Source organism: Sinocyclocheilus anshuiensis, unplaced genomic scaffold (assembly GCF_001515605.1).
Source record: "Sinocyclocheilus anshuiensis isolate Anshui unplaced genomic scaffold, SAMN03320099.WGS_v1.1 scaffold804, whole genome shotgun sequence".
Taxonomy (NCBI): Eukaryota; Metazoa; Chordata; class Actinopteri; order Cypriniformes; family Cyprinidae; genus Sinocyclocheilus; species Sinocyclocheilus anshuiensis.
Window position 1 is genome coordinate 548,440 of NW_015557098.1, and position 24,875 is coordinate 573,314.

Here is a 24,875-nt window from a genome sequence, read left to right on the forward strand (position 1 = left end):
GAATGACACACACCTGAACTAAATTACACAGTCAAACATGAGGGAAACTAGGTCACACAGAGCACGAGGGATGAAAACAGAACAAAAGTCCAATGGGGTGTGACAGAAATAACATCAAATAAAATATAAAATAAAAAATAACTTACACTTAAAAAATGTTGCCCTGGCAATTGCCTGAAATAAATGAAATAAATCAGATGTTTAAGTACTGAAATTACTAAAATCAAATTAAAAATACATTTAAATTGCATAAACACTGCTCTTATAATTCATTTGTTCATTGTTAATTGGTTGCATCCACATCGTCAATGACTTGCCAATCACATATTTTTTTTTTTTTTAAAGTGAAAAAAAAAAAAAAAAAAAAAAAAGCTAATAAAAATGACAAAATCTCATAACAAAATTACTAAAACGTACACTGAAATTAAAATGACAACTGAAAATATACAAATAAAATCTAATTCAAAATAGTGATAAATGCTATAAATAAATACTATTCATTATAATTAATAAATATTATAAATGAATACTAAAATAATATAAAATACCACTGATTAGTTCTCATATATTTTGTTAATGAATTTTTAAATAAAATTTCACATAAATTCCAGGCTGTAATTTAGAACATGGACTACAATTAATTTAATATAATTGTATATAATATTCTGCTAAAGTGAAGAATTTAGCAGAATATTATATAAAATTACATAAAATAAATCTTACTGACTGATGTTTTAGTGCATTTTCTGCAAATATGGAAAAAATGAAGGGTCTCAATTAAATATGTGCCGTGTCACATGGTTAGTGCAAACTGTCACATGACCAGAGCAGTTTACTTCCTGTTTGCACCATGAGAAAATGATGGCTGCATCAAAGCTCCGAAACAAAAGGCTAATAAAGCATGTTAACATAAATATATGACAAAGATTTTTGGTACATGTTATCTTTAAGGTGTCTAGCATCTATCACAATAATTCAGTTGTGTTGAGTGTGGTCATAGAATGAGAAAACATGTTGATGGCAAGAATAGAGACCAGTGGGATAACAATGCATTTATGTATACACATACATCCAATATGAATGTTGCACTAAATTAAAAGTTCAAATGTTACAAATAAATTACAATATTGATGTTGTAATACTGGTAGCACTAATATAACAATTTTATGATATATGTTACAATAAAGTAACAATTTTGAAATACATTGATGTTTGTATTTTTTGTCTTTTATCTCAGTATTCCTGTATAAGGGTTTTTATGCATAATAGTAATCCTAGAATGTGATGAAAGAGTTTAAAATAGCTGGGCTGATATATATAAAAATTTTGATGACTGCAGAAAAATGTTAATTCAGTATGCACATTATCCCACCAGTCACAATTGTGACACAAAAAAAAAACACAATTTTCACACACTTTTCCAAAAACTTTTCAAAAAATAATTATTGATTGTTTCAAAGGGTTACTAATCACACATCATTTGGACATTTTCATATCTGGGAAAAATTGGGGATTAAATGGATTAAGGTCTAATATCTGTTTAAATCTTCCGAATGTTCTGACCCAGTGCTCATTTCTTTGTGCTTAAACCCCCTGCCATTTGTTTTCTGTATGTAATACATGATGAGAGCATGTAATTAAAGTAAATAATATACTATCACAAACCTATAGCATGCAGGCTTATTTTTAGAAACCTCCTGACTGAGTCATCATAAAATTGAAATTGAGACGGTGAGGGGGGAAAATCTGCTTCAAGATACATGGTGCAGCTCACACAGCTCTCATAGTGCCAAAAAAAGGAAAAAGCGCGACACAAACATACACTGACTCCCATGGAGTCGCACGAGTGAACCCAACAGGACACATGCAAACCCATGCTGTGATAAACGCCTACAGAGATCAGAGACGCAGGCCACCGGCAGCAAAGAGGAAGAGAGAGAGAGAGAGAAGATGCAATGTGTAATTCCTCAATCAATGCCATGAGGCGTGAGTGTGAGGTGTAACAGACGGCTTACTGACAGAGTGTCTCATAAAAGACTAAAGCCTGGAGCCTCACAACACCACACACATATTAACACAGGGGTGTGACAGTGTCCCGCTTTCCTTCTACATCTCTCTGACATTCCTGGTAATTCATCTATTCTACAAGAACCGCACACTGAAATTTCAACAGGAGTTTCTTTAATGTGCTACCATGCATACAAAACAGAAAAACAAGAGTGCTGTCTTGCTGTCTAGAGCCTACATAAGCAGCTTCCTTCTAAGGCATCCTAACTGTCATTTATATTAGCTTTGTGATTGACTGGACTGAACGTTCTACAGAGGCAGCAACTCGACATGTGCGCCACGAGAAATAGCGATCCTTATGTGAAGCACATGTAAGAGACGATTCACAAGGGATTCCAGTCTTTAATGTAAAAAGGGACTGTTTGATTATTCGGCGGCCATCTTGGTGACGCCTCTAAAATGCTATTTTCTGTGAGTACAGCTCCTGCCTACTTAAATGTTTGTCAAGATTATATTTCAATCACTTATTTCAAATCTGTGTCTTTCCCTCTAGTGTCTTTTCTAAAAGAGTCTGATGTTAGCATGTTGCTAATGCTAACAAGCTAATGCCCCAATGCAATGCCCTATAAACATGCATAACACAAAAAGTTGATTTTTAATTAGAAATACAAGTACAGTACACGAGTCAACATTTCTCTCTACTTGTCCAGCATCTTGTATGATTTTTGTCAATGGGATTGACTTCCATGGATGATACATGCAATGTTGCCTTAAAAAGGCAGAAATGAATTGTCTTACAATTCTTTGCGTCAGAAGAGCCTTAAAATACCGTTAAGGTTGGCAATCAAATGTTCATGCTGTAGTAGAATGAATGTGATGAACAGATGGTTATTCTGGTTATTCTTCATTTAGTCTCAGCCTCAGACGGCACGCCCACAGTTAGCTCAGTGACTCTCTGATGCACAGTGCACACAAAACTGGCAAGCGCTGCTCAATCTGATTAGACGGTATCTACGCCATTTCCGGGGTAACCGCACACAATGTTTTAGACCACTTGGATATAGAGATTTGTTGAGACTGACTTTCAAGCATTCAATTTGCCTGGTTAGAGGTATCAGATCTTTAAAAAAATGTCCAGAGTAGTCAATAATCTAGTTATCCACAGAACTGCATTGCATATAACAACTTGTTCTCTTGGTTATGTGTGCTAAATAATCAGTACTTGTGGATGGACAACATTTCAACAAAGTCCATCTGTCATTCTGTCAGGCGGTCTCTTCCTGTCTAAGTGGGCGGTTCTTGGCCAGAGAAACCTGCAAACTGGACCAGACTTTATGCCACAATTCAAAGTCTATGCAAGAGAATATTCTTCATTAAGAGGATATAGTAAACAGCTTAAATTTCAGTCTGTTTCTCACACAAAGCTATCATATGGCTTCAGAAGAATTGGACTATAGCACATAAGTCATAAAGGCCACTTTTATGATACTTCTGTGGTGCTTTAGAGCTCCATTCATTGTGACTGCATGGAAAAGAGCGACAGGTCACGGGGGAATTAAGAATGTGAAACTGTGAAACACTGCGCCCACTGATAATATTGTTTATATGCATGTGCTGCATTGTTTTGCCACCCAATTTACTAAAGGAATTATGCAAATGCAACAAACACACCCACAAAATTAGAGCTGATCGCAGTTTGCACCAGACAATTGCACCCTATGAATGGAAATGCACCAAGACGACGACTGAATGGTAACGTTTTTCAGGTTGAGGTTCTTATACAGGATGTTTAAAAGACTTCTAAAAAACCTTTGCCTGGCTACAATTACTACTGCCATGATTACTAGAAAATCTACACAAACATCCCTTCCAAAAAGCCCCCATTTACAGGAAAATAGTGCTGATGTTTGTGAATCAGGCTCATTCTATTATAAGCCTCATTTGCATCGAAAGAAAGGATGTTTGCTAAGAAAAGAATGACAATGACTTCATTTAAATGTGCAGCCTGCTATACCAGAGTATACCTGGTTAAGTTGAACTAAGGTATGGGTGTGTATGAATAATATGCTTCTTTTTTGCTTCTTTCTTTGCCCAAACACATAAAAGTTGTTATAAATAGAGCAAAATGGTATAAATGCAAGAAGCTTTACCTAACTCGGTTCGACCTTCACAGCCTTCATAGGTGTGGCCTTTGAAGTCAACGCCCTTCAAAGGATGCAGCCCCTGAATTGAGATGCAGTTTCTGAGTAGGAAAATCTTTTGAATAAGTAATTACGATCTTTAAAAAAGTATATGCCATGTAGTATGAATGTATGTGGCATTAACATTGTCCAGATATACAACATTTGCAATGTTGTCATTGTCATGTGACCTACAGCGTCACTTGCGTCGCTTCACTGCCATTCACAGATCTTCTCCCATGGCCTCATGGGATAGTAAAAATTCCACTGGATGCTCACTTCAGAATCTCCCTGGAAATAACAAGTCATCCATAGACTTGTTGCCTACTGTTTTAGGAATACAGTGAATTCTGACTCTTTTCACACACTGTTTTTTTGCCGACTACATAGTGATTCTAGATGCAGCCTAGGTCATCAGTATTGCTAGAAACTTCCAGACAGGTGTGTTGAGGCAAGTTGGAGCTAAACTCTACAGGAACATGGCCCTCCATGAGCAGGACTGGACACCCTTGGTTTAATTTAAAGAGTCAATGAAAAACAAAAGTATCACATTAACATTGACAAGGGTCACCTTGACTTGTTTTTGAGAGTTTATAGTTTACATGGTGTCAACAGAGATTCTAGTCGTACATGAAGTGCCTGACCCTTCTTCTTCACTCCACCAGTCCTTCATCTAGCCGAGTAAGTCTGAATAAAAGCAACAGTCCTCTTCACTTCTCTCCCCAGCAGGTGGCAAGTCCTTCAAAGCGGCCTTTTGAAGGAACTCCACAATCCGCCGGAGCCCCTGTTGCCTGAGTTAAGAGTCCTGAGGCCAGATGTGAGGAAGACTTCATCTCCTCCGCCTCTGGGCTTTAAAAGGCCACCTGGAATGTGTTGTACCTCGACTCGATCCTATGAGGGCCAGAAAGGATTTGGGCAGGCAGCACCGTATTCACATTGCTGCAGCGGAAAGCACGTGATGCACACAAAGGCATGAATGTGGCAGCTCCAGTCGGCTTTAAACACCACGGCAATGCCATCAGGGCTATTGTGTGCGATGAAAATTAAGAGTGGGAGCCACTCAAATGCGTGGAGAGAACGGTGGCATGCGGAGACTTTGTGGTGACCGACGCACACATTTAGTATGTGTAGACACAAACATGAGCCAACAAACAAAACCTGTGATAAGGGGAGAAGTACACACAAAGCAAACAGCAAACTGGGGCTAATGCATTCTGGGTCAAATTAGGCATCCAGCCAATGATAATAAGAATTTGGAGAGTGCATCAAATGTGGTCTTAAATGAATTCCCTTCGGACGTTTAAAGCAAAACCCAGGCAGCAGTTTGACAGAAGCACCTCTGAGCTTTTTTGGGAGAATATAATACATGAAATTTCCCAACCTGACAGATATTGCAATAACAAACGCTAAAATTTACACATTTTTGAAAGCATATCTACAAAATTAAAACATTCATACATCTTATAACAAGAAGAGTGATAGAATGGCTTACTAATGTTGCAAAGTTTCTTTTGTCATGTTCACGTAAAGCCAATAAATGTGATACACACCGATACCAAATGCAAAGTCATGCAAAGAACACCATAATTAGAAGTTCATCTGCTTAAATCAGTAGTCCCAAGACTAAAAAAGATTATTTAGACAACTTCAAAGCTAAAATAATGAATTTTTGTATAGAGGAATTCATATAATTACTTTAATTAAAAAAAGCACTTCAACTTTGGGGAGCCAAAGTAAAATAAAATATAAATATGAGAAGAAAAACTTAACTAAAATGAAAACTAAAAATGCTGCCTAACTGGAATAAAGTTTAAGTATTAAAATGACTAAGCTAAAACTGACATACAAATGCATTAAAGCTAAATAGAAATACTTAAAATATATATATAAATGTCAAAAGCACATAACAAAATGACTAAAACTTAAACTAAAATTGAAAATTAAAAGCTCATTCAAAAGCAAATACATAATATACTATAATAGCATAATACTATATAAATAATACCAAAATAATACTGTTATTGCCTCGTAGAGTCGCTAGAATCAGTTTGAATCTGTTTCTAAATCTAAATCATTTCATGAAAGCAAAAGTTGGTTCTGTCGTTTCTGAACACTGAAAACTGTTGCAAAGCTTCTATTTGCAGTGCTGTGTTTAACACTTAAACCAGGCTAATAAATCTTCCTATTGGCTCAGCGGCTAATTTGTTCAGTGCTGGATTTATTAGCTTAGTCACTTCCTTCCTCACTTCCTCCTTTTCTTACCCTCAGCTGGTCTATCACACCCACAGTCATTTCGAGCAAATTATTGGAACAATTAAATAGTTCATTGCCACAATCTACATCCTGCAACTTTACGGTTGGTCAATACTTGGGTGAAAGGCCATAGAAATACAGAGTAAAATACTTTAGTCAGCAGTGTTTAAGGTGTCCCTTTTGTCTAAGCTTGACCAAACCTGTCAGTTATTCCCTCTTTCATGCACACACACATTTTTCTTTGACTTTTTATTGACCGTTACTTTAATATTGAGTAAGACTAAATAAGATTTTTATTTTTAAAGACATTATTACTTTTATTCAGCAAGGATGCATTAAATTGGTCAGAAATAACAGTAAAGACATTTATAATGTTAAAAAGATTTCAATTTCTAATAAATTCTGTTCTTTTTAACATTCTATTCTTCGAAGAATCCTAAAAAAAAAAAAAAGTTCCACAAAGACAATTTCAGCTTTGCCATCACAGAAATAAATTACATTAAAAAAAAATATTAATACAGAAAACAGTTATTTTAAATGGCAATAATATTTCACAAAATGACTGTTTTTACTGTATTTTTAATAAAATAGATGCAGCCTTGGTGAGCATAAGAAACTTCTTTCAAAAACATAAAAAAAAAAAAAAAAACTGCTGAACGGTAGTGTATAATGATATTTTTTACACTATAAGCCAAAACCTCACACAGACTTTTTGCATTTTTACGTCTATACAAAAATAAAAATTAAAAAATTATTTTTTTATAAGCTGTTTGCTGGTATACACAATTGTCTGGTCACCACAACGTAGGTGATTTCAGGTTATACTATATTTTTCTACTGAATGTAGGCTAATTCTGAGCCTTATGATTCCTGAGTTTCTCTCTCTCGCTCTCTTTCTCTCCTGCTGCTCCTTATCTCCATCTGGTCTTGGGTTTACCGTCAATTGCCAGCTCGCTTGCTCTCACTCTCTCTCTCCTTCCCTCTTGTGCAAATCTGGCTTAGGACACAAACACCATTATCTTTGCAAAACGCGCCCACATTTTAAGCTTTAAAACCATAATGTTAGCATAATGTTAGAGAAAACCTGGCCACAGAGTCAACGTCCAATGCAACAGCTGGCCATTAATCATACTGTAGTTTTACAAAACACACAGCGAAGCCTATTATCAGCCATTTTAAAGAAATAATGCTGAACAAACGTTAAGAGTCCCTGTGTAAGGGCCTGATAAGAGAGCACATCACCACAGTACGTATCTCACAGGCTAGGCATACTAATGAAAGACTCTAAACAAGCGGCAAAGCCCCTGTAATATGTCATTAGCCATGTTTGCTAAGGAAAGCATGACTATTACTATTGTTAATACATAGTGTTAGGGATTTAAACAAACCCTTATGCCACAAAAACAATTTTCTTAATTAGTATTTTTGTCTTGTTCTCCAGTAAAAACATTTAAACCTTCTTATAGTAAGATGGGTTAACCTGTGCTGAAAATAATAAAACACTGATATTAATAGGCCTATAAGATCAAATATAAATTATATATATAAATATTTAATAAAAGGAAAAAAAATACTTTACAGACATTCATTTTTCTTACTCCATTGGATTGATTTAAGCCTAAAGTCTATGATTAAATGCATTTCCAGATGATGTAAAAAAAAAAGAAAGAAAGGTCAACGTCCAATGCAACAGCTGGCCATTAATCATACTGTAGTTTTACAAAACACACAGCGAAGCCTATTATCAGCCATTTTAAAGAAATAATGCTGAACAAACGTTAAGAGTCCCTGTGTAAGGGCCTGATAAGAGAGCACATCACCACAGTACGTATCTCACAGGCTAGGCATACTAATGAAAGACTCTAAACAAGCGGCAAAGCCCCTGTAATATGTCATTAGCCATGTTTGCTAAGGAAAGCATGACTATTACTATTGTTAATACATAGTGTTAGGGATTTAAACAAACCCTTATGCCACAAAAACAATTTTCTTAATTAGTATTTTTGTCTTGTTCTCCAGTAAAAACATTTAAACCTTCTTATAGTAAGATGGGTTAACCTGTGCTGAAAATAATAAAACACTGATATTAATAGGCCTATAAGATCAAATATAAATTATATATATAAATATTTAATAAAAGGAAAAAAAATACTTTACAGACATTCATTTTTCTTACTCCATTGGATTGATTTAAGCCTAAAGTCTATGATTAAATGCATTTCCAGATGATGTAAAAAAAAAAGAAAGAAAGAAAAAAAAGAACATGCTAAAGACACTCAACACTGCATAGCAACATAACAATATCTCAACAACCTCCCAGAACACACTAGCAACACCCTAGCAACCACAAATACATTTATAATACACCTAACAACTGCATAACAGCATAATAATGTCTTAGCAACCGCATAGCAGTGCACAAAAACATATGTTAGCAACTACATAGAACATAATGTCTTGACAAAACCCAGAACACAACACCTTATAGCAAACACCCAAAACACCTTCATAACAACATGGCAGTGCCTTGGGCAACCAACTAGAACAAACCAATAACACCCTAGCAACCACAAAAAAAAACATTCATAATACAGTAAGCAAACAGTTACAGTTAACATACAGTTAACAGTTAACATAATAATGTCTTGACAAAACCCAGAACACACTAGCAACACCCTAACAACCACCTAAAACACCTTAACAACTGCACAGCAACAGGGCAATGCCTTGGCAACCAACCCGAGCAACCATATAGCAATGCCCAAAACATGGTAATGTCTTGACAACCCCCAAAACACACAGTAACAGGGAAATGCACCAAAACACAACAGCAATTGTATAGCAACATGGCAATGCCTCTGTAACCAACCAGAACACCCTAGCAATTGTATTACAGCAATGCACACAACAAAGTAATGTCTTGACAACCCCCAGAACACACTAGCAACACCCTAATAACCGCCTACAACACCCTAGTAACCACATACTGTAGCAATTCACAAAAAAAATCATAATATGTCAATTGCATAGCGACATAATGACTTAACAAACCCAGAACACACTAGCAACACCCTAGCAACCACGCAGAACACCTTAACAACTGCACAGCAACAGGGCAATGCCTTGGCAACCAACCAGGACACCGTAGCAATCGCATAGCAATGCACACAACATAATATGTCTTGACAATCCCCAAAACACATTAGCAACACCCTAGCAACTAGCCAACACAGCAACATGGCAATGCCTTGGCAGCCAAACAGAACACACTAATGACACCACAGCAACCACAAAAACATTCACAATACAGTTAGCAACTGCATAGCAGCATAATAATGACCTAACAACTGCATAGCAATGCACAAAACATTCATAGAACACCCTAGTAACCACATACCTTAGCAATGCACAAAAAAAATCATAATATGTTAGCAAATGCATAGCAACATAATAATGTCTTGACAAAACCCACAACACACTAGCAACACCCTAGCAACCACGCAGAACACCTTAACAACTGTAAAGCAACAGGCCAGTGCCTTGGAAACCAACCAGAACACCTAGCTACCACTCAGAATGCCATAGCAACCACATAGCAATGCACAAAACATAGTAATGTCTCGACAACCTCCCAAAACATACTAGCAACACCCTAACAACCACGCAGAACACCGTAACAACTGCACAGCAAAAGGGCAATGCCTTGGTAATCAACCATAACACACTAGCAACCACCCAGGGCACCATAGCAACCACAATGCACAAAAACATTCATAGTATGTTTGCATCTGCATATGTCATGGCAACCCCCAGAAAACACCAGAAAGACCTTAGCAACATAGAATCATGGCAGTGAATATTGCATGGGCAAGAACAACTCAAAAATTCTTTAGAAAATATAAAAATGTAGTTTTATTATTGTTGAATTGTGATTACACTGAAAGTGTGGATCTGAAATGTGGTGTTGTAGACAAAAGAGGAACTTTGTGTTTGATCAACTACTGATGTGACAAAGTGCTCTCACTCTAGCAGTTACTAGAATGCTTCTAGAGTAAAGGTTCATCACTGATGGACAGTTTCCTAACAACATCCTCTTCTCCACTCTCAGAGGACAGCCAAAATTGAGCTGAAATGGCTTTCTCTGACCTGTGCACCAGAAACGGCTCCATCGCTTTAAACTGCATCCAAGCACTGAATATAGTTGATAGACTCCAATCAATTCTGCCACTGAAGCTGTTCCCTGCCATTGATTTTTGAAATTAATATTATAGAGTGCTTATTGTCTTCCTATTTATAACATATTTAGATGCTTTTCTAGTCCAAAACCAGAAAATAATTCTTCCCCCGTATACTGAAGCCAAAATCCACAGGCTTGCGTAAAGACTTTGCTTGTCTTTGACAGAAAAGCTTGATCAAACATACAGACAGAGCACTGCTTTTATGTGCTCACACTGTCCGTCTTTAAAAAAAAAAATCAATATGCCACATTGAAATAGACTATTTTTGCAGCCACTATCTACAAATCCCAGATGCCAGGTCTGGAGAAAGACGTGGAGAGGAAGGAAACGGCGAATGGAATCGGGAAACGAGAGATAGTGGAAGAGGAAATAGAGACGGAAGGCGATGAGGGATGGAATTAGAGCATTGATATGAATCATATTAGCGTCTCAATAGAGTGTTCGAGCCGAGCTCGCAATACAAATTACCACTGGGAAAGGCTAAGAATGGGCTTAGGTAGCTGACCCTCCGGATTTCAAAGCACCATTGATGCGCTAAGTTGCTCCTCCTCCCTGCGGCAGGCAGGTTCAGTGCTGGTGTGATAGTGAGAGCGGTTTATCAGCAGTGTCAAGCCTCCAAGCATCACACTGAGAGTGAAAGCTCACACAGAACAACAGGAAAACGAATGCAGCATGGGTTGAATCAAAAGCATTTCCTGTAGGGCTTCCTCAAAGCATGTCTAGTGATATAAGGAGGCCTGTTGGGCATCTGTCCGAACAGAAGCAACCCTGGAGGTATCAGTCAATCTGAATGTGACATAACAGAGTAAGAAATGGAAAACGAGAAAGCACATCAGGATGAGGCATTACAGTCTATGTCAGCGAATCAGAGGGGGTGGGCGAGAAGGTACAAAGGTGTAGGACTCATCGCGCCATTGTCTGTTCCTCATCCTCTGAGGGCTCATTGTCCTGACCTCACATGTCACTCAAGGAAGTGCATTTACCTGCCGACTGTGCGCTGCAACCCATAACGCGGTTCAATCTGTCAAGCCTCCAGTAATTTGAACGCTCGCCGCACCACTCTGCAGTGGTTACAAACCTCAAACCAAATAGGTGAGGAACAAGTTAATTAGCCTGTCCATCAGCGAGGCTTTCTTCGCCGTTAAAGCGCCGCTGAAATGGCCATGTTAGCCGAAGCAGCTCTTGATCCGGGGAGTTATTTCAGCCTTTCTTCACTTGGCTTTAGTCAGCAATCACGTAGAGTGGATGGCCTGGCGAAGTGTCCCCTTCCAGTGATCCGTCTTGTCAGTCAGCACAGTGTGTGTCTACCGCAGGAGTTGGCCAGTCACTCACTGTGTAAATCTGCATATAAGTGAAGAGCGCCGAGTCACTTTAAGTAATACCTATGCTGAAGTTTATGCTTGGAATACTACTTTCTTGAAGCTGTTCTAAGTGATCTATTTGAAATTTCAGGAAGAAAATGTCATTGTTTGACTGATCTCACTGAATTAGATGTCTTGAAATATCACTCAGACAGCCTTAGTCTCTACAAAAATGTGTGGATGGAATCTTTGTTTAGCCAGTCAGAAGACTTTTGACAACTTCTTTGCTTTCTGACTATAAAGGTGTCAACGGTTTGGGAAAGAGGGGGCATGTCTAATTCAGTGGCTAAAGGTTTGTTCACACCAAAGATGATAATGGTCTCTATAAAGTTTCAATAATCGTTCTAATCGTTAGAATAGTCCACTCCACAGCTATAACGACAATGACAGAGAGGAACGATATAATTGGAATCACTTTCAGAACTATTTTTTTCCAGCTTGTGAACAATAAAAGTGTTGACAGCCAATCAGAATTTACTTTAATCTGGTGGAACTTTTTTGAATGGCAAACAACACTTACACTACCTTTAATGGACACTTCTGGACATATTGTGAAAAATTGTTTGTCTTTGTAATGTTTAATTGAAATGTAATATCTTGTTCCACCTTTGAAATTACTTTACATTTCCATCTTCAAGGTGGTGTGAGTAGGAAAAAAACACACATGGAACAGTTCTACAACGCAATATTAAAACTAGGGCTGCCGGAAAAGACCTGTTCACACCAAGAACGATAATGACTACTGTAACTATTACAATATTTATATCAGAATCAGTTTTGGTTTTTTGCTGTTCTTGTTCTATTTACGTGGCTTTAATCAGCAGATGTCTTCAGCATGCTAAGTTTCGAGCGCATCTAAACAGTGAATCTAGCTAGGGTAATCTTTCAAATCTAACAGTGAATTTAGCTAACGTAGTCAATGTAGTAGAATAAAAACAACACAGTCTCTTTCACTGCAACTTCTAATTAGGCACGACAATGTTGTCAAAACTAGCGCTGGATACCTGAGGTAATTTTATGTTACACTGTTTGCTGTATAGAAATTCTCGACAACTTCGTCTGCCTTTTTAAATGTGCAAGCTATTTAAATTCTAATGAATTCTGATTAGCTTTCAGTTTTTTATTGTTCATCAGCTGGGAAAAAAATGGTTCTGAAAGTGATCCCAATGATATTGTTCCTATATATCGTTATCGTTATACAGTAGTCGTGGTGTTAACTCTACTATTCTCTTAAATTCAGAACAATTTTTAGAACATTATCTTTATAGTTATAGTTATTGTTCTTGGTGTGAACGGGCCTCAAGGGGGGACAGCTGGACCTTATGTTCTGGGCATTGAGCTTGAGTGGGGGCCAGTATTGGATCGCTGGAAAACAATCACAATTTTAACCAAGCGAAAGTAGTGTAGCAAACTAGGGTAGCAAACTGAGAATGTGAGTGGGTGCGTATTCAGATTTTTTCCACCTAAAACCCTTTGATTAAGATCAAATTAACCTAGATGCTGCCCTGCTGGCTTCAATGTTTGCACTTTGAATAATGGTGAATATTTGAGAGGTCATGGTTGTGTTGGTGGCATTTCACTCATGAAGGCGATCCAAAATGGGGTTTGCTGAAGCAATGTCCTTTAAGTCAACACAAAATCGAAATGGACGCTATTTACTTTTTAACGCACATTTTTGGTTTTATTGTGCATGATTCACTGGTGTGCATTATTCATAATAAAAAAATGTTTGCCTTTGTAAACTTCTATCAAACTGTGATAACGTGCTCATCTGCCTCTGAATCTGAAATAACTTTCCTTTTTAAATGATGCTATGAATCCCTCTTACTTTCAGCCCTTTGCCTCCAACCGCCAGGCTCCATATGCACACATTTAATGATCCAGCCAATGAATAAACTCAATTCCCATCTGAAAACGGTGAGGTTTGTGAACACTGTTTCACGTTCACATTAATAGCAGACACTGTTTACATGCTTCGACAGGCCATGATCTTTTTCACAAACTATCTGTGAATCCAAACAAAATGTTTGACCATTGGGCAAATACACTGTGGACACTTCAAACAATTACAGTAACTAACATGCGGGGCTGCATCTTCTTGTTTAAACTGATGAACCACATAAGCATTCTGTGTGTGTCCCAATTAATTTCTTTCTATCTATCTATCTATCTATCTATCTATCCAATGCAAGTTTAATATCTGTATATCTTCTACTCTAACTGTATTTTTATTGCTGCAGCTCTCTTGATCTAGATGCATAAATAGCATTCCATCAGGAAATCCACATGGACGTGATAAAAAACTTTATTATTCATCATTCCTCTAATTAAGAGAGTTCGTTAACTCACTCTCTGGCCCCTGGGGGGGTTATTTTGCTGATGAACACTTAAGTAGTACGCAATGGAAATGCCAATTAACTCCATTTACGCTTCCAGACACTCTACACCTGCATAAAGACAGCCTGCAATAAAAATACCTCAACAGAAAGACAAATTCCTCATATTACCAGTAAGATATAGGCCTACCATCCAAACACAAATGTGAGAAAAGAAATCACTCTCATGCACACATATATGCATAAAATGTGCAGTAGTCTACATGTAATGGGCAAAATGGATACAAACATGGTCATTTAACGCTGAAAACCTAAATGGAGCTGCAAAGGTGAGTCACACACTAAGCTGATTGTTACTTTGCAGTATGTGTCAGCTATAAAGGAGATCTGACTGTTAGCATTTTGATACTTGAGCCTTCAAAGAAATACCAGGCACATAACATAGTGCCAGCGAGGCTGAATAACCTGTGCTTAAATTACAGGTGCATCAGTCACAAAGCTATCAAATGACTTAAAATGTCAAGGAGAACATCTCAGAAATAACAACAATATGCCAGACATGCACCAGCGGCATCAGTGAAATAGAATAGCGACTGAAAGTTGGCACTTACTGACAGAGGCGGCCTTCACAGCATGATTGCTAAATGCCACAAAAGTACTGCTTAAATAAAACTCACAGAATTGAATCGGCACCTCTGTGTCCCAGAAGAACATACTGTGGAAAGGAAGATTTTACAAAGCTGCAGCTCAAAAAATGCTTGTAAAGCCAGTATATGAGGAGCACAAAACCCACAAAAGTAATTTGGTTTGATGAGTGACCTTTCACTCTGTTACCTACATCCAGACAGGCTTAATGTTTGGAGAAAGCCAAACCCACTTGTTAAACTTGGTTGTGGAACTCTAATTGTATGGGATAATAGATCTTATGAAGGTCATTAGGTCTCATGATTCCACAGGATTGTTGTATAACAGCCCAGGAATATTAGATTTTAGAAGGCCATATACCCTCAATGTTGCAGACATCTTTCCCTCTTTATATTCCCACTTGTATTAAAGTTGACACATCATTTCCACCTTCATTACTCAAAGAATTACCCTCTTAAATAGTGCAATTTCACACTACACACAGTTTAGGACGTCTTCAACAGAATTCAAGAAGAAACGAAGCCATTGCCGAGGCAAAGAGTGGTCCTGCCCTTTATGAGGACCTTGATGTTTCTGTTACTTAACCTATAATAAACAAATGACTTAACAACAATTAAATGATTCATTATAAGTAAGAGCTTCCGACTACTTGCAAGAATACATACAAAAAAATCAACAAAACTCCAAAATAAAGGTTCCAAAAGGTTTTTTTTCTGCAGTGATGCCTTTGAAGAACCATTTTGAGTTCCTCAAAGAACCTTTTAATGAGCATTCTAACAGAATAATTTTTTTTTCTTAGTGTGAAGAACATTTCTTAATTAACCTTTTTCCACTACAAAGAACCTTTTGTGGACTGGAATCCATGGGTTCCATGGATGTTAAAGGTTCTTCATGGAACCATCGATGCCAATAAAGAATCTTTATTTTTAATAGGGTGGCATTCAGAATTGCCCACCCAGACAACACTGTAAAATGTTTTGTAAAAATGTTATGCACACTGACAATGTGCCATGTTCTAATATCTAAATCGATTGGTCTAATTCAAGTGAAAAATATTATTTAAGATGACTGAATATTAGGTTGCACCAATACACTTAATTTTTAGTGTCAGATCAGATAAAAATAGTTCATATCGGTAACAACTGCACATTTTCACTCTTTACGATGCATGAAACACATACCGACACTCATGCATAAGATACATTTCAATCAAATTCACAACTGTAGCACAATACCCCAGATTATGTTTTACATCAGGGGTGCCCAAACTCGGTCCTGGAGGGTCCTGGAGGTCCTGCAGAGTTTAGCTCCAACCCTAATTAAACACACCTGAACCAGCTAATCAAGCTCTTAGTATGTATGTTAGAAACTTCCCGGCAGGTGTGTTGAGGCAAGTTTAAGCTAAACTCTGCAGGACACCGGCCCTCCAGGACCGAGTTTGGGCACCCCTGTTTTACATCAATATTCACAACAATCAAAACCACTCAACCGCCACCCTCTCCTCTTCATCTGCCTCTCTTTTTTATAGTGTTCCTCAACCATTTTTTCCCCAGGGTTCCTGTTAGGGATGCTCCGATCCGCCTTTTTTGCCTCCGATACCGATTCTTATGCATATATGTGTGCATGAGAGTGATTTCTTTTTACAAGAAAATACTATTTCAGTCTTTATAATTCCAAATTTCACATTTAATTCAATGTGTTACTTTTCCCGATACTTTGTAATTATTTGTGATATGTACTATTAATTTCTGAATTTCTGCAATTTTCTTCAGTGCACATGCAACCCGACTATGATGCTATAAACTATAACTAAACATCATACATTTTTAAATAATAATAATAGTTCAAACTAAAAAGTAATAAAATGCATCTTTGATGGATCACACAGGGAATTTAATTTTTTTTTAAATATATATTTCACTGCAAAACAGCCTACGCGTGGTCTTCAATATAATTTAAATGAGGTGAATCTCTTTAAATAAGGTAATTAAGATTTATTAAGACTCATTAATAAACGTTTACAATATTTTACAGTGGGGAAAAAAAGAAAAAACAAAGAAAACAAAGTTCAACAAGGAGAGGAGCTTGCACACATAATGGTAGAAGATTTCTTACAACAAAATACGTTTTATTTAAAGGCCAAAAATGTGGAAAAAAAAGTGAAAAAAAGAGCTCAGTGCAAAAAAAAATTCGATTCAAAACATTTTAACAGTAAAATTATATGTATTGTCTTTTAAATATGTCAATTATTTACATAATATAATTAAGATAAATTACAAATTTAACTTTTTTTTTTTTTTCATTGTACTCATTTTAGGTCTTGGAGCAGTCTTCCAAAATGTGCAGTACTGGGTCTCCCACAGAACCCGGATCGAGAAACACTGCTCTACATCAGCTGTCATCTGTTTCAGCACCGCGGACAGCGACCATCCAAACGCAAGACTCGAGAACACTAGCCCTCAAAAACACTTCAGGTCAACTTGTCCCTCAATTACGCTGCAGGGCCCATTGAAACCACGTTTTAGTGGGATTTCTACACTGCATCAGCTAAACTGGTGTTTCTGAGCACCGCGTCTGTGAGTGGTGGCTCGAAACTGCAAAGCAACCTCATAAAGACACATTCAATTAAATTGTTTCACTGTAAGGTAGATGAGACCCCTGACGAGAACAATTACTGCACACAATTATATTACTTACTGCGTCGTGCAGGCTCTTTTGGGTACGGTCTGTGGAGATGGTCCTTGAGGGATGCTTGATATAGCCAACGTGTGTGTGTGTGTGTGTGTGCGTGTGCGTACTAGTAAGACGACAGGTAAATAAATATGCTCTTTTAATTGCTCGCGCTAGGCGTTCACTACGCACAGCTTCGTATTAAACTTCTGTCTCCGTGCGCGTAAAATTGCTCTTGTACGATTAATATTGCGTGCGTCGCTTGTGTGCGAGATTAACCTTGCACAATTGCTTTTAAATGTTCAGGCGATTAAATAACAGTCGAATGTTTTTTAAATAACAAAAAATAATAATAATCAGAAAACAAGATATTCAGTTGTGCTTCGCGTAAACGTATTGCTCGATTACAACGACTGACAACAAATACAACAAATCGCACACGCAAAAAAGAAGCGATTGTGATTGACGTAAACGTTGACACACTACTGTTTACACACCTCCGACGGACTGTCGTTTTTCGCAAATCGTACGAACATCAGACGCTAGCGTACTTGCCACGATTCCGTCGCCTAAAAGACTTGCAGGTAAAAAATAAATACCAAATATCGATGGGAATTAAACGGCTCATGAGAGTATCCTCTGTGGAAGCCAGTCAGGACTGAATATATATGATGTAATACCGGCAAAAAAGAAACACGGTAGCTACACACAGACGACGGACGACGACGGCTCGCGGAGCCTCCCTCCGCTTCCTCGCGCTCTCGGTAACGTTACTGTCCCTCGCTCGCTCGCGACGTCACAGGGCAGTGCGCCTCTCTCTCATCTGCAGTCTGTAGTGTGCAGTCTGTACACTACATGAAGACACCGCCGGTGAATAGAGTGGGAATTAAAGCGCTCATTGGCTGACGGAAAGACAGATGGTGCGCTCTATCCCAGTTAAATAGTGCAGACCTCCTCCCTGCGCAGGGTGCATGAGCCAATGGAAGCCCGTGGTCTCCAGATCTCCTCTTCTAGTGAAGTGTCACTTTGATGTATGTAGTAATTCTGTCCTTGTGTTATATTTATTCGTCGACTGGAGCGTCTTCTTTTGTGAGGAACGAAGCTGATTTGCTGGCTTAGTCTGTTGGCTGGTTTTATAACGGGTTTCGAGCACTTTTTAGCTGGCAGACCAGTTGAACATCCTGGCTTATCCAGGTTGGGAGAGCATAAACCAGTTATGACAAGCAAACCATCTTAGGCTGGTTTAAGATTTTTTTTTTTAGCTGGGTTGGTGCTTCAATGGTCACTTCCTGGACGACTACGCATTATTACAGTGCTTTCAAGGCAGCATTGTATTCCCTACAGGAAAAAAAAAAACAGCTCAAGCTTGTATTAACTGGCAGCGGTAATAAACAACAACTTATATGCTGCTTAATAGCTTATTTAAAATATAACTTACTTACTTACTTATAAATTCACTTATTCACTTTTTATTTCGTTAAATACCATCACATTTCCCCTGTTCTGGCCTTTAGATCTTGCTCCAAATTTTGAGCCTGCACTTTTGAAGCAATCTATGAACAAATGAGAGATTTTACCACAATTATCTGTTCTTTGCACTCAATAATTTGACATTTAAAGATTATATATTATATTAGTTTATTTAGAAGATCTTTATATTTTTCAGCTGTGTGCACACATTCACTCTATAAGCATCTACAAATTTACCATCTGATCTACAGATAGATTCATTAGCCAATTCTTATATACAAGATAAGTATATTTATTATTACATTTTGCAGACAATTCTGATTAAAAGATTTGTTCGAAAATTTAGTTTGAAGTTGATATTCAAGCATTCTGTTTTACTTGAACTGTTTTACTACTGCTGCTGCAAGATTTTAAAGCTCAAACTAGTTAACATGCTGTTTTATTAAATGTATTGAATATTACATTAATATATATATATATAATTTATAATATGTTTCAGTGTGTGTGTGTGTGTGTGTATAGGTAGATATACACATACATACTGAAAAATGTTGGTATAGAAATTAGTTTTACTCAGAAAATGCTGGTAAATTTCACAATTACAAATAAACAAGTAACACATTGAATTAAACATTAAATTTTAGAGTAGAAAAACTAAAATGAGTAAAATTTAATAATCTGAGTTTTATTTACATCTTTTTTTTTTTTTACTACAGTACGCACATGTATATTTGCATGCAGATTTGCACCGGCCTTCTTTCTATTTGCATATTAAATTTTGTAATTGATTATTTCTGCCAATTTCTGATAATTTCTGTTATGTGACAACAGCAAAGCATCATAACTAAAGCCTATAAACCTAAGCTTATCTACAACTAAAGCTATTCAGTTTGTTGTCCTATTACCCAGTTGGAAATTAGCATTTTTGAGCCATGGATTCTCTAAGGAATTGTCAGTGGGTTTTGAGAATGACAATTTACAACAAAATTAGGGCTGTGGTTTATATTGTTTTGAGGAGATGTTTTGATCTACAACATAAATTCCATATTAGCTTAAAGAAAAACATTTTTAATACATTGTATTCTTAATAAACTATACATCTTTTTGTAGCAACTGCTTCAGAATTAAAAAAAAAAAAAAGTCTAAGTTTTTTCAACACATTATTTTATTCATAATCCTAAAACTATTCTTAAAAACCTAAGAAATTCCCAAGGGAACCAGTGGTGAAATATCCTTCTGGATTGGCCTACAAATCGACATAATGACCGAACAGCTATTCTCTTTTTGTATTTCCTTGAAGAAATAAAAAGTTAGTTCCCAGTTTCTTGTTTCCAGCTTGGGAATGGAAGAGTTCCTCTGTGAGAGTGCTGCTCTAAATCCTGTGTCTCTGTTCTTGGCAGTGGAAGCTGAGAGGATGAGTCATGCTGGTTGAAAATGATATCTCACTATTTGATGAGAGCAGCATTTATCATGTGAGTGAGGGTGCGGGCAAACATTTAATTATAGACCTAGTCCATTAGGATGTCAACACCTCAGCAGTCTCTTTCCCACAAAGTCAATAATGACCTTTTAAACTTTCTGATTTGCTGAGAAGAAATGTGACACAATTTTCATGTTTACAACCACCTGTGGTGCACCAGTGTAATCAAATGGATGACCATACGTACAGCCACACCACTGCCACATCTCGTTTCATCAGAGGATCACTCTCAAACTCTTCTGAGCATTAGTTCTGTGCTCTCCCATTAGATGGAAGGGAAACTGGACAGTGTGCAGTGGGCTGCAGTAATTACTCATACAGACGCTGTCATATTCATGACAATAGATTGTCCTTGCTTAGTGCAAACAGAGGAATACAGTAGGATAGGGAGCACTTCATCATTCCCCTCTGCAAATGTTTTTTTGCAGACACTTTCAAGGAGCTTTCATTTACATATACAGCGGCATGCGGTGGAGGCAAATCATTTACATCAGTCCATAAGCACTATAGTTTCACCGTAGGGGATGTGTATTCAAACAAGAGGTGCTGTTTCCACGTTACCATTCATCTGGAAGAGCCACATGTATCTCTCTCTGCAGTATTGGTTTACGTGGCTATGAATAATTTGAAGTATTAATTTGAAGCAATTATTTTTAGTGGTGCTTGCATATCTCAAAATGTGTGCTATTACTTTTCTAAGTGGTTAGGTTTATAAAATGTTGACCCGTGGATGTTAAAGTGGGGAAAAAACAGATGTACAGATTTACACTGAAAGAGCAATATCTGGAGACAGGAATATGACAATAATAACATTCAGAATGTTAAAAATCTAGTTAGTATATAATATATTCTTATATTAATATATTAATACCTTACATTATAGTGAGAGACAGTGAGAGAGAACGGCCAATGGATAGGAGGAATGGAACAATTAACAGAATAACAGAATGATAGAGACAGAATGACATAGAGAATGACAGATAGACAGAACAATAGAACGATAGATAGAACGATAGATAGATAGATAGATGATAGATAGATAGATAGATATAGATAGAGCAACAGAACGATAGAACAATAAATAGAACGATAGAACGATAGAACGATAGATAGATAGATAGATAATAGATAGATAGATAGATAGAGATAGAGCAACAGAACGATAGAACAATAAATAGAACGATAGAACGATAGAACGATAGAAAACTTGAAATCGCATCATATGACCCCTTTAAACAAACAAAAGTTGCATCAATGATAAAAATGCTACATCTATAAATAAGTTCTGATGTATGTGAAGGAACAAGGCTCGTTCCAGTCTGTAATGTACCTCTTTAAATTGACAATCAAAATAATGCATTTTCTGACGTGCTTCCCTTCAGGTATCCCAGCAGTGGAATCAGTGAGTCACAAAGTCCTGAATGAGAAATTTCAACATAATGAAAACCAGAAAGAGAGAGAGAGAGAAAAAAAATGCGGGAGCAGCTCTGGGTACAAATGCTGCCGGTGAAATTAGTCTCTCACCTTAAACTGCCCTCATCCTCCCTTTTACTGCCCTTTCAACATGACAATTATCGCATTTTACATCACATTCATCCTTTGCTCTAGTCCTCGCACACTGCTTTCTCTCCCCAGCGGCCGGTTTCTATGAGTTCTCTTCTCGATATTTATATCATTGTTGAATAATTAAAGACTGAAGACTTTTCTCTCTCTTTTCATTATGGAAGTCCTGTTCTCCAGCACATCTGATTGATTTCAAGTAGCTGCAGTGCCCCACTGCTCTCGGCTCAACATTCAGCTTAAAATACCTTAGAAACCTGGGAACTCGCCATTCTTCTTGATTACAATTACCAAGCTATTGAGACACTTTCAATGTAACTGGTAATTAGTGGTGTTTGTTAAGCCAAGCGTAACTGGTACTATTGCTCATACGTAGGGCTAGCAATTTTAACAAGCCTACAGGACGTCTTAGCAACTGCACAGCGATGCCCCAGCAACCGTCCAGGACACTCCTTGTCTTGTGGTGGCCCACGAGTAAGTGCATTTCTCATTTACTACAGCAAGCATGCATAATCTGGTTGCATCTAATAAAATAGACACACACTGTAAAAAATAAGTGTAATTTTAACTGGACAATTTTGTAAAAACGCTATGGAAAAAAACGGTTAATAGGTTAACAGTAAGTTCCCGTACTATATACAGGGAAAAACTGTAAAATATCTAACCAGACATTTCATGTAATTTTACAGTAAAATGCAGTTAATTTTACTTTACTTAAATTAATAGTTTTTAGAAGTAAAAATAACAAATCAATGTATAATTTAGTCAAAAACTGTAAACTGATATTCCCAGAATTCCCTGCATGACACTCCACATTTGTGGCAACCACAGCTGCCAAAATTATTTTGTAAAAACTAGTTTTTTTTTACAGTGCAGTTACGAGAAATAAAGCCATAATTACAAGTAATACATTTGAAATTAAGAGATATAGAGTCACACTGTAAGTTAAAATATCAGAATTGCAATAGATCTTCACAGTTGTGAAATAGCCACAATTATGAGAAATAAAGTCACAACTGTGAGACAATATACGAGAAATAAAAGTCATAATTATAAGTCACTTTATTTTTCTTGATTTCGACTTGATCTCTTGTAAGAGAAAGTAGCATTTAGTTACAGTCTCAAAAAAAAATATTTGCAATTGTAAGATATGAATTCACACTTACAATTTGAGTTATAGTGTTGCATTACTACAAACAAAGCTGCAACTCCGAAATATAAAGTCACATCTGGGAGACATAGTTACAATTACGAGAAATAAAGACAGAATTAGAAGAAATAAATTTGGAAGAAATAAATTTGGAATTGAGAGATACAGAGTCACATCGCAAGATATAAAGGCACATTTTAAATAAATCTTCATAATTGTGAGACAAAGTCGCAATTATAAAGTTGCACTTAAAGTCACAATGTGAGTTATAGTGTCAGATTAATGAAAAAAAGTCACAACTGGTAGACAATGTCACAATTAAGAAAAAAAAGTCAATTACAATAAATAATGTCTACATTGAGAGATATAGAATGACACTGTAAGATATATAGTCAGATTTTTAGTTTGAATGTTGCAATTATAAGATATAAAGTCACACTTACAAGAAAATAGTCAAAATTGAGAGATATAGTCACATTGCAAGAAAACAAATCACATTTTTAGTTAATTATGTCAAAATAGCAATAAATCCTCACAAGAGACAAAGAAATAAAGTTGCAATTGTGAGTCCCAATGTGAGTTACAGTGTCACATTACAAGAAACAAAGTCAAAATTTTGATTGTTACATTGTGAGATATAGTCATATCATGTGATATAAAGTCACAATAAACAATACTTCTATAATTATCAAGTGAGATTAAATAAGAAAAAGAAGAGCATAGTTGTTCAATTCAAGTTTTAATATCTCTTACTGTGCAATAAATTAACATTTACAGAATAAGTTACAGTATCAGTCACGTAAGGATTATTTGTATTCATCATACATCAGCTTGTATATACACAGAGTTCATATGACCTAATGAATGGAGAGAGACAGCAGCATACTGGATTAATTCTACAGATCATCGTCTATTTACTATGAGGAGAGGTGAGGAATCTGTACACAACAAAACATTTGGGAGAGGAGAGTAGGATGTAAACTTGCAAACAATACTGTACTGTCTACAGCACGGTTTGTTCAAACAGCTAGCATATTACATGATTTTAAAGTGTATATCTGCAAAACACAGTTATGTCATCAAGGACACATCATTCAGTCGCTCCACTGTTGTATTATTTACTCAACTTTTCTTGTAAAAATCCAGCAGAACTGACACACTTGTAAACATGTACTGTTTCTTGTCTTTCTGCCAAGACAAGACCCTCTTACATTCCTGGACTGACCTAAAACCTCTCAAATGGATCAAAATCAATAAAAACAGTACTCTAGATCTAAAATATATCATAAATGCCACAAATTGATGACCTAGAACTTAACGTTACATGTTGCACAAAATAATACCAACTGACAGCCAAATAAAAAATTAAACAAGTATCCCAGATATCTACACTTGCTAAAAGAGAGACATGGAGATGGGAACCAAAGACAGCAATATTATTTAAAAAAAATATTCCAGGTTGCATACAAGTTAAGTTTGATCAACAGGGTCATATTATCCATCACCACAGAAAAGACTTTGAGTG

At 36.7% G+C, this 24,875-nt stretch overlaps 1 protein-coding gene across 2 annotated transcripts in view; it reads right to left on the reverse strand.

Annotated features, from left to right (window-relative positions):
• The window catches only part of gabbr1b (gamma-aminobutyric acid (GABA) B receptor, 1b), a 121,819-nt gene extending 103,312 nt beyond the window's left edge, over positions 1-18,507 (reverse strand). For both annotated transcript variants that reach the window (XM_016472365.1, XM_016472364.1), the window contains exon 1: positions 17,718-18,507. The gene's annotated coding sequence lies outside the window, so the exon portion shown is untranslated. The remainder of the gene's footprint in view (positions 1-17,717) is intronic.
• Between the last annotated feature and the right edge of the window lie 6,368 nt (positions 18,508-24,875).